The 9,455-nt window shown below is 43.7% G+C and overlaps 1 pseudogene; it reads right to left on the reverse strand.

Moving 5' to 3' along the window:
• Positions 1–8,607: 8,607 nt before the first annotated feature.
• LOC136144512 (cytochrome c oxidase assembly protein COX14-like) lies at positions 8,608–9,026 on the reverse strand (annotated as a pseudogene).
• Positions 9,027–9,455: the final 429 nt, after the last annotated feature.

Raw genomic sequence — 9,455 nt, forward strand, 5'->3', positions numbered from 1 at the left:
GACAAATATTTTAAGATATGAAAAATAACATCTATTACCCTAAAATACAGGTGAAGCTAGCTCTGTATTCTTAACACATTTCTGAAAAGGAATATGTATACAATATGGTGAATACTTTTTACATTGTTATACATTTAGCATATGCCTATGGAGAAAACAATAGCCTTTGTATATGATGAAAACAGTACTGAATTTCTTAAGTATGTCTTTTATCGTTAGTGGTCATAATATGAATACGTTTAATTCTCCCACACTAAACAGGCAACATGAACACTCAGTATATTAATTTTTGTGTATAATTAAAGTTTGTGAATATTAAAATATGATTTGGTTAATGAATGTAAACATCTTTCCATGGGCTTAGTTGCCATCCCTAATTCCTGTTTGATGAAATATTTATTCATATCTTTTGCCCATTTCACAATTAGATTGCTAGTCTGTGTTTTTTTGTTTTGTTTTTTACTGTCAAGTTCTGAGAATTCATTGTAGATTACAGATATAAGGTTTTTGTCAGATATGCGATTTGCTAATTTTTTTTCCCATTTGGTAGCTTATCTTTTCACAGTCTTTTATAGCACAAAACAGGGCAGAATCTGTATGCTGGATAAATGTAGAGATATATTGTACTCTTGGTTGGAAGACTCAATATTGTAAAGATGTCCATTTTTCCCCAAATTGATGAACAGGTCTAACACATGCATGCATGTGTACATGTTAAGTTATTTCAGTTGTGTTCTGACTCTTTCCGACCCCATGGACTATAGCTCACCAGGTTCCTATGTCCTTGGAGATTTTCCAGGCAAGAATACTGGAGTGGGTTGCCATGCTCAACTTCAGGGGATCTTCCCAATCCAGGGATTGAACCCAGGTCTCCCGCATTGCAGGCAGATTCTTTACCAGCTGAGCTACCAAGGAAGCCCCAGGTACTGGTAGGTATACCTCTAACATTTTTTTTAACATGGCTACTTATTGTCCTCCTGAAAGGACAAACAAAAACTGAAAGACTCCCGTTTAAGCTACAATATGCACTACATGTTCTTATTTAATTCTCCCACCATGGTTCCTCAAAATTCCTCTAATTCTGGTCCTCCATCTGCAAAGAAAGCATAGAAAATCCAAGATTATTGAACCACGTGCTTTTAAATTGGTTTCCCAATCGTGCTGACAGATTTACCCACACCATCTCACCCAGACCCACTCACTTAGGAGGGCTGAAATCAAAGTACAGTTTGTATTAATAACTATGTTAGGAGCAATGTTAAGGGTCCACATAGGGACTGAACCCATGACCAAGGCCTCTTTCCAGCTGCCCCCAAGCCACGAAGACAGTGGATGTCCAGACAAGTAGCTTTGCAAGAAGATTCTCTCTTTCCAGAGATCCTTACTGACCAAAACCACCTTTTGAAGCAAAGAAAACAAGCTCATATTGGTTTTCTGCCTTGAAACAGCGTCGTGTTCCTCTGCTTCCTCCAATATAAGATTTAATAATGAGTTGTTAGTTTCAAAGATTCATTACACAGCTGTTGCTGCTAAGCCTCTTCAGTCGTGTCTGACTCTGTGCGACCCCAAAGACAGGCTCCTCTGTCCACGGAATTCTCCAGGCAAGAACGCTGGAGTGGGTTGCCAGGTCCTTCTCCGACACAGCTGTTAAGAATCAAGAAATAATCTCCGATGGTCTTCACTCAGCTTGCCAACAGCTGAAGTTCTTTACAGTCACGGGAGAGGCTCGATCCTGCTCCTTACACTTACTGAGCACGCCCCGCAGAGTAGTTGTACACAGGTTTCTTCGTCCCAGGAAGGTGCCAGCCAGTGTGACCGCGCTGCAAAGAGTGGCTGGTCTTCCCTTGAGGGGTCTTCCCTAATGAAGACAGACCCTGTGCTGGGTAAGTCTGTAAGCCTCGAGGGTAAGATAAAAATGAGATGGTGCCTGGACTGAGTCTGGCAAGGTCATGGTGGCCTCTGATATTTGCACAGTGGATATGCAACCGAAAGTGGGGTCTGGCTGCTCGCCGCTCAAAAGCCAATAGAGTCCAGGTTGGTGGAACGGAAAGTCTGCTTTCTTTCGGATGCCGGCCTCTGGTGGGGAGGGCAGACGCCTTCCAAAGGCCGACTCCCACCCCTGACAATCAGTGGACAAGAGCTTTTATAGACAGAGAGAGGGGGTTACATGCAGAAACAGCCCAGTCCTCCCTGACATTTATCTTGAGATTGGTCAGCAATGATTGGTCTGACCAGCGTCATCTTGGTTGTTCTAAGTGCAGTTAATCTTCCAGATTGCATTTCTTTCCATTTCTTTGAGGCCAAAGACAAGAAAACCTCAATTTTAAGACCGAAAAGTCAGGGAAGACATTTACAGAGAAATTTAGGACCAAGCATCACCATCCAAGGTCAGTTACCCCATCAACTTGTTGTGCTTTGAGAGGAGAAAAACAACATTTGTAAATCCTCAAAAACAGAAAAGGCTGCCATTAAAAACCATTCATTTCAAGGATCATTAAAAATGGACAATTGAATTTGCATCTCAAGACTAGACTCTGAGCAAAGATAAAATTTTCCCCACGACTAGTAGGAAAAACTTGGTGCAAATTATACTGTCTTAATGGAAAATACAATATGTAACAACAAGGTATAAAAAAGGAACTAAAAAGGTTTTAAAGCAATGATATTAATGATTTAACAATGATAGAAAGATGACAGTGAAACTAAGTGTTCCTCTAAAAGGAACTTCATACTATTTTTTATTTTTTTTTCCCATTTATTTTTATTAGTTGGAGGTAATTACTTTACAATATTGTAGTGGTTTTTGCCATACATTGACATGAATCAGCCATGGATTTACATGTGTTCCCCATCCCGAACCCCCCTCCCACCTCCCTCCCCACCCCATCCCTCTGGATAAAACTGGAGCCCATTATACAGAGTGAAGTAAGCCAGAAAGATAAACACCAATACAGTATACTAATGCATATATATGGAATTTAGAAAAATGGTAACATACTATTTTTTAAAACACATAAATAGCAAGAGTAATGTTCGATTCATTTCTTTATTCAACAACTGTTTACTGAGTGCCTACTGTGGATCAGGCTCCATTCTAGAAGCTGGCATTCAGAGAGGTCAATTCAGGGTGGTCCTGGCCCTCACACTGCCGACAGGCTTACAAAGGCAGATGGACAAGCAGACAAGGTTGTGCCATGTGCCATGGGGTGCTCTTCAAGCTACACAAGGAGACGAGGAATGGGCGCCTGCCCCAGACTAGGAAAGAAAAGGCTCCTCAGCAGAGGGAAGGCCTACTTCCAAATTTCTCAAGTAGAGAGGAGTTATTCAGGCAAAGAGGGAAATTCCAGGCAGTGGGAAGAAAACCCCCGTTCAGGCACATAGAACGTGAAGCAGGTGTGGCTGCAGCTCAGGGCAAAGAAGGCTGTAGCCGGACAGGCTGGGCAACGCTGGGCTAAGCAGGTTCTTGTATTCCACGTGAAGAGTTTGGTCCTAATTCTGAAGGCAGTGGGGAATGTTGGAGGATCTTAAGGCTGGGGATACACAGTTTTGGAAAATGACTCTGGCTTCACTGAGAGGAACAGAACTCCAGGCTACGAGGGCAAGTAGGAAGATGAGGTGGCAATCCAGAAGGAAAACTCTGAGGACTTGGCGGCAGGTATGAGTTACATTAAGGAAAGAGAATCAGCAGGTCATCGGCTGGGCTTGAAATGGGGGGCAGGTAGGGCTGTCCCCAAGGTTTCTGACTTGGATGGCTGGGCTTTTAGGGCGTAAAGAAGGTGGTAAGTTCTATTTATCAAACGCCAAATGTATTAAAATCGGAAGCACTGAATAGTTCATCAGACCGGAATGTCTCGGCCTCTTATGTGTATGAGAAGCTTGCTCAGATGTGGAGTCCACTTCTGTAAGTCTGGGAGGGGACCCCGAGATTCCCACAGGTTCCCGGGTGATGCGCACGTTGCTGCACCACCGGCCACACTTCGAGGAGGAAGAATTTCCACTGCGAGGTCGATTGAATAACTTCATCTTGATCTCACACGGAAGAAATGAGGAAATACCTATCTTATGATACGTGACGCTTAATAACACAAATATGTTGAGACTAAGAAGAACAGACCCAAAGAAGGAGGGCTTGGGAGAAATGCTTTGTTAAGAGCCCTGGGTAGGAGGTGAGGCCAGAAGCACCAGGGAACAGACAGCTGGACAGAGGCTTCGAAGAGGGCAGGAGACCGAACGCGAGCTGTGGGGAAGGTCTCGAGGTCCGTGCCGCGTCCGCCCCAATCAGCAGGCTCGCGGGCTCGGCCGGCTCGGAGCGGGCGTGGCGCCTGTGCGGTGCGCACCTAGGGGTGCGTGGTTGGGGCAGGGCGTGTGGTTGGGGCAGGGCGTGTTTCTGAGACAGCTGGGTTCTGCAGCTAGGCTGGCAGTGCACGGTCAAACGCAGAGCCAGCCCCAAGGGTGAAGTGGACCAGGGGCCAGCTGACATCCGGGTGTGGAAAAGACCACCTTAACGAAGATAAAGACACACGTGACAGTTACAACAGGGACCGATTCCTCTAAAAAGGAAGAGTCATAGAGTGAACTTAAAGACCAAGTCCAAGCATTTGATGGATTGGGGATTATGTCCAAAGACCCATTTAAAGAAAAAAAAGCCAACTAAAAGGAACGCCTGTCCTAATGTAAGAAAGGCAGGAGTTTAAAAAATGAGCTCTGACAACACAGACTTAAGCAAAAGCGAGAGGCAATAGCCACGTTGGCATGTCAGAATGATGAAAGGCACAGTAAGGAAAACACAGCAGATTCATTAGGTACCACGGACTTCCTGACTACAGAATGTATGAATGAAAAGGTGACAGTGATCCAAGAAGCAATCAATGAAAATCTATTAGGATTCCTTAGAACTTCGCTTCAGAATATGGCAGATCACATACAGGAAAGAATGGTTCTAAAGATTCAGAGCTCAACAGCATCACTAATAAGGTAAGATTAACAGAGTTTTAGACAATTAGATGAATTAGAAAATCTACCTTTTCAAAATGTGTATGAGTTTCTCTCACACTCCAGATAATCATAGATGGAGAAGTTTCAAGTAAATAAAAAGAATGTGCAAACAGCACATATATTGATAAAATTAGAAATATAATAGCAAACACTTGGATGGAGTCTGTTATGCAACAGACATTGTTCTCTCTGTGCATGTTTACAAATATTAACTGATTTAATTTTCATTAAATGAAACCTTATGAAGTGGATTTCATTATTATCCTCATTTTACAAGTGGAACAACTGAAGCAGAGAAGTTAAGTAACTGGCCAAAGGCCTTACTAGGACATGACAGTGACTCCACTGTATACACAGAGGTGGCCACTCAGTTTGCAACAATTCTTTATTCTGTGACCCCCACATGTCAGGGGCCCTGTCTGTGATGTTCCTCCCACTGGACCCAGAAGCATTCACCTGACTCAAGCTGAGCCAGTCAGTCAGACTTTCTCTTCCAGCTGTTTAAAACTGACCCTGAGCTATCTGGAGTCTTGACTTCATTTCCCAGAGAGGCCCACAAGGGGGTGCCCTAGAGGCAGCCCCAGCCAGGGCTCCCAGGCACTTAACAAGAATTTGAGAGCTGGCTGTTGAGCTCTTTACTATTCAGGGCTGTCCAGGATCCTTCTAGTACCTTCTCCCTTTGCATAAGTTACCCAGTAACCAGAAGAGCCTTCACGAATACCCTGCAGCATTTAAAAACTCCCCCAGGAGAGCACTGGAGTCTGTCCACCAAAACCCATGAGTACAAGATGTTATTTAGAAGAAAGTACATTTCTCTAAATATATCAGTAAGAAGGCAAAAGGAAGATAGAAAATAGATCTCATAAGGGATTTAGAAAAGAAAGTAATTGCTCAACAGAACTGAACAAACTAGAAACTTGAAAAAAGAAGAGTACTTAAACCAATGATTTTTTCCTCAAAAGGTTAACCAAAGTAACAAATGATTGGATCAACTTTAAAAGTTAGAAAAACACACACAAAAATTAAAGTTTTAGAAAGCTATTAATTCCACAGGAGGAGGGAATTGGCGGTCAAATAAGACAACCCCTGTTGTAATATAAATGCATGGGATTAGCTGTGTTTATAGGCTTAAATTACCCATTTATTAAATCTGTGTATGGCTCAGCTACTCTATCTTTGCCTCTTATCAGCTAATCTCTTTGGTTTTCTGGCATTTTTTTAAAGTGCCATGTTAAGTACAGCTGCCAGGAGTTACAAATCACAGCACTCCTGTCTCGGAGGGTGGAAACAGCTTGGCCAGGGGTCAGACCCGGGTGCCTGGAGGACCTCCAGGGCACAGGAGCTGCACTCGGGTCCTCTGAGCTGAGTGGGCACTCAGGCTGGTGGCCTTTCCACGGCCCATGCCCCTGTCGCCAGTGCCACGCACAGAGATCCTTGCTGCTGCTTCCATGCGGGGTGCCGGGTGCCGTCTGAACCCCATTCTCCATATTTGAATTCCACTCCCACCCCCTGGGAGCTGGCATGTCTGCTAAATGCAGAAATCCCCAGATCACCACCCTGGCCAGTTCAGGGGAGCCTCAGAGCACCTCTCCCTCCCTTCTGCCCCTTCCTAAACCTCTCATTCCATCCCGTCACCTCTCAAAGCCTTGGGCACCCACAGCCAAACACAGCAGTGGGGATTGTCCACTGGGCACCTGGTATTTCTGCTTTTGGCTCAGCATCCCCTAAACCACTCATGAACCCCCAAAGCCATGAAAGGCAGGTTTTTGCTTCCTGAGAAAAGAGAAGAGAGAAAAGACAGCAGCAAGAGACAGACACAAATTAAAATCTCCCCACACGTGGTCCCTGGTTCCCTGTGGCTTCCGGGGAGGGGTCCTCAGCTCCTTGAGTGAGAACTGGCTGTGGTTTGAGCCCCAGATTTAAGCTCTTTTGGACATCCACCAAAGAGTGTGTAAAGAAGAGGATGGGCCACAGAGAGAGGTGCTGAAGCCTTGGCGGCAGATGGCTGCCATTCTGGCATGTTCTCTGTAAGACAGAAAACACAGTTTTTAAGAGGCTAGGAGATATTGTGCTTGTAAAAAGAGAAACCTATTTTTTTTTTTAATTTTCTGAAGGAAGTGAGTATATTCCAAAGAAAGCCAAAGGAACCTTTAACAATAGCTAAAGTCTGGAGCTTTATGAATTTTCTTTGAGAACATTGGTTTTTGTTCAGTTCAGTTCAGTCACTCAGTCGTGTCTGACTCTTTGCAATCCCATGGACTACAGCACACCAGGCCTCCCTGTCCAGCACCAACTCCCGGAGTTTGCTCAAACTCATGTCCATCGAGTTGGTGATGCCATCCAACCACCTCACCCTTTGTCATCCCCTTCTCCTCCTGCCTTCAGTCTTTCCCAGCCAGCATCAGGGTCTTTTCCAGTGAGTTGGTTCTTCTCATCAGGTGGCCAAAGTATAGGAGTTTCAGTTTCAGCATCAGTCCTTCCAATGAATATTCAGGACTGATTTCCTTTAGGATGGACTGGTTGGATCTCCTTGCAGTCCAAGGGACTCTCAAGAGTCTTCTCCAACACCACAGTTCAAAAGCATCATTCTTTGGCGCTCAGCTTCCTTTATAGTCCAACTCTCACATCTATACATGACTACTGGAAAAACCATAGCTTTGAGTAGAGGGATGTTTGTTGGCAAAGTAATGTCTCTGCTTTTTAATATGCTGCTTAGGTTAGTCATAACTTTCCTTCTAAGGAGTAATCGTCTTTTAATTTCATGACTGCAGTCACCATCTGCAGTGATTTTGGTTTTGGTTTTTGTTAGCAATAAATTATTGCAAAAAATACAGTTGCTAAAATACACTTATTCATAAGTTTTATTACTGAAGATGTGGCCAGTGTTTTAGGTATTTGTTATGGAACACCCATTTCTGTGGTCATCAGATTAATACTCTGAGATTTCTTGGCATTTGGAGTTGTAAAATACAGGAACATTTTAGGATGTAAAAATGTATCTCAAGATGCACTGTTACAAAGCACCATGAGCACTGTGCTAGTTTAGTTAGATTAAGAAATTATTTGGAAGGAAGAACACACCAACTTGCTAATACATTATATTTAATAATTTATATTTACTGTAACAATAGGACTATGATAATAACAGAACCTACTATAATGGCCAGTAGACTAAGTACTAACTCATTGCCTATACTTTTCTGAGCACTGTATAGGTATTAACATATTAAATCCTCACAAAAAGGGAGGTCTTTTTTTTTCCTAGCTAATTAAAAAATTTTTTTCAGCTTTATTGAGGTTTAACTGACAAACAAAGTTATAAGGTATTTAAAGTATACATAGTGGTGATTTTTAAAGTTTACTCTAAAGTAAAATTAGATTTTTAAAGGTTACTTTCCACTTATAGTTATTACAAAATATTGGCGCTCTTCCCTGTGCAACACATCCCTGTATCCTGTCTAATAGTTTGTGCCTCCCAGCTCCTCGCCCATGCATTGCCCCCCCACCGCCTCACTGGTAATTACTCATTTGTTCTATCTGTGAGTCTGCTTTTATTTTGTTATATTCACTGTTTGGTTTTTTTTTGTTTTTTTTTTTTGTTTTTTATGGCAAAGTATTTTATGTCTATAGGTGTGCCTCACCCTCCCATTCCTGTTTTGATTCGATAGCCTCTCCAAACTGGTTGTACCAGAGAAAACATGGGCATTTTCCAGAGTTTGAAAGCCAGTTAAGGCCCTGGTCCTCTTGACTCAGAAATGATTGCAGATGCAGTCTTTCCACAGCATGCCTCAGGCCTCTCTGCTCAAGAAAAAGCCCCCAGTTCTATAGGGCTCCTGAGGTCTTCTGTTCTTCTGCAGCCTGGCGCTGGGAGCTGCGCCCCTGGAAATAGTGGTAGGCTCGGACACTGCAGAGGTAGCCCCGTACACAGTGAGGAGCATCATGGAGGTGGAGAAGGTCTTGTAGCCAATGTCAGCTAGTTGCTTGGCAGTTGGCATGTTGTCCCCTGGATGCTGCCGCTCTCTCCCGTCCGACCGAGGCCTCCCTTTTTTTGAGATGAAGTTTGAAACCCCAGAAAGTTAAGACACTTGCCCAAAGTCACACAGCTACTGCGTGGTCAAGTTGGGACTGGAACATGAGAATTATAGCTTTCATTATGTTCCTTTTCTGTCTTTATTAAAGTAGTCCAAGCTTCCTGCCAATGCAGGAGACTTAAAAGAAGTGGGTTTGATCCTTGGATCAGGAAGATCCCCTGGAGGAGGGCATGACAACCCACTCCAGTATTCTTTCCTGGAGAATCCCATGGACAGAGGGGCCTGACGGGCCGCGGTCCATGGGGTCGCAGAGTCGGACACGACTGAAGTGACTTGGCACAGCACAGTACAAGCTTAGTGGTTAAAGGAAATGACAAGATGGCCCCATAGGAAAAGCTTCTTCTTTACTTGTCCTTATGATTGTAGACC

This window comes from Muntiacus reevesi, chromosome 11 (assembly GCF_963930625.1).
Source record: "Muntiacus reevesi chromosome 11, mMunRee1.1, whole genome shotgun sequence".
Taxonomy (NCBI): domain Eukaryota; kingdom Metazoa; phylum Chordata; class Mammalia; order Artiodactyla; family Cervidae; genus Muntiacus; species Muntiacus reevesi.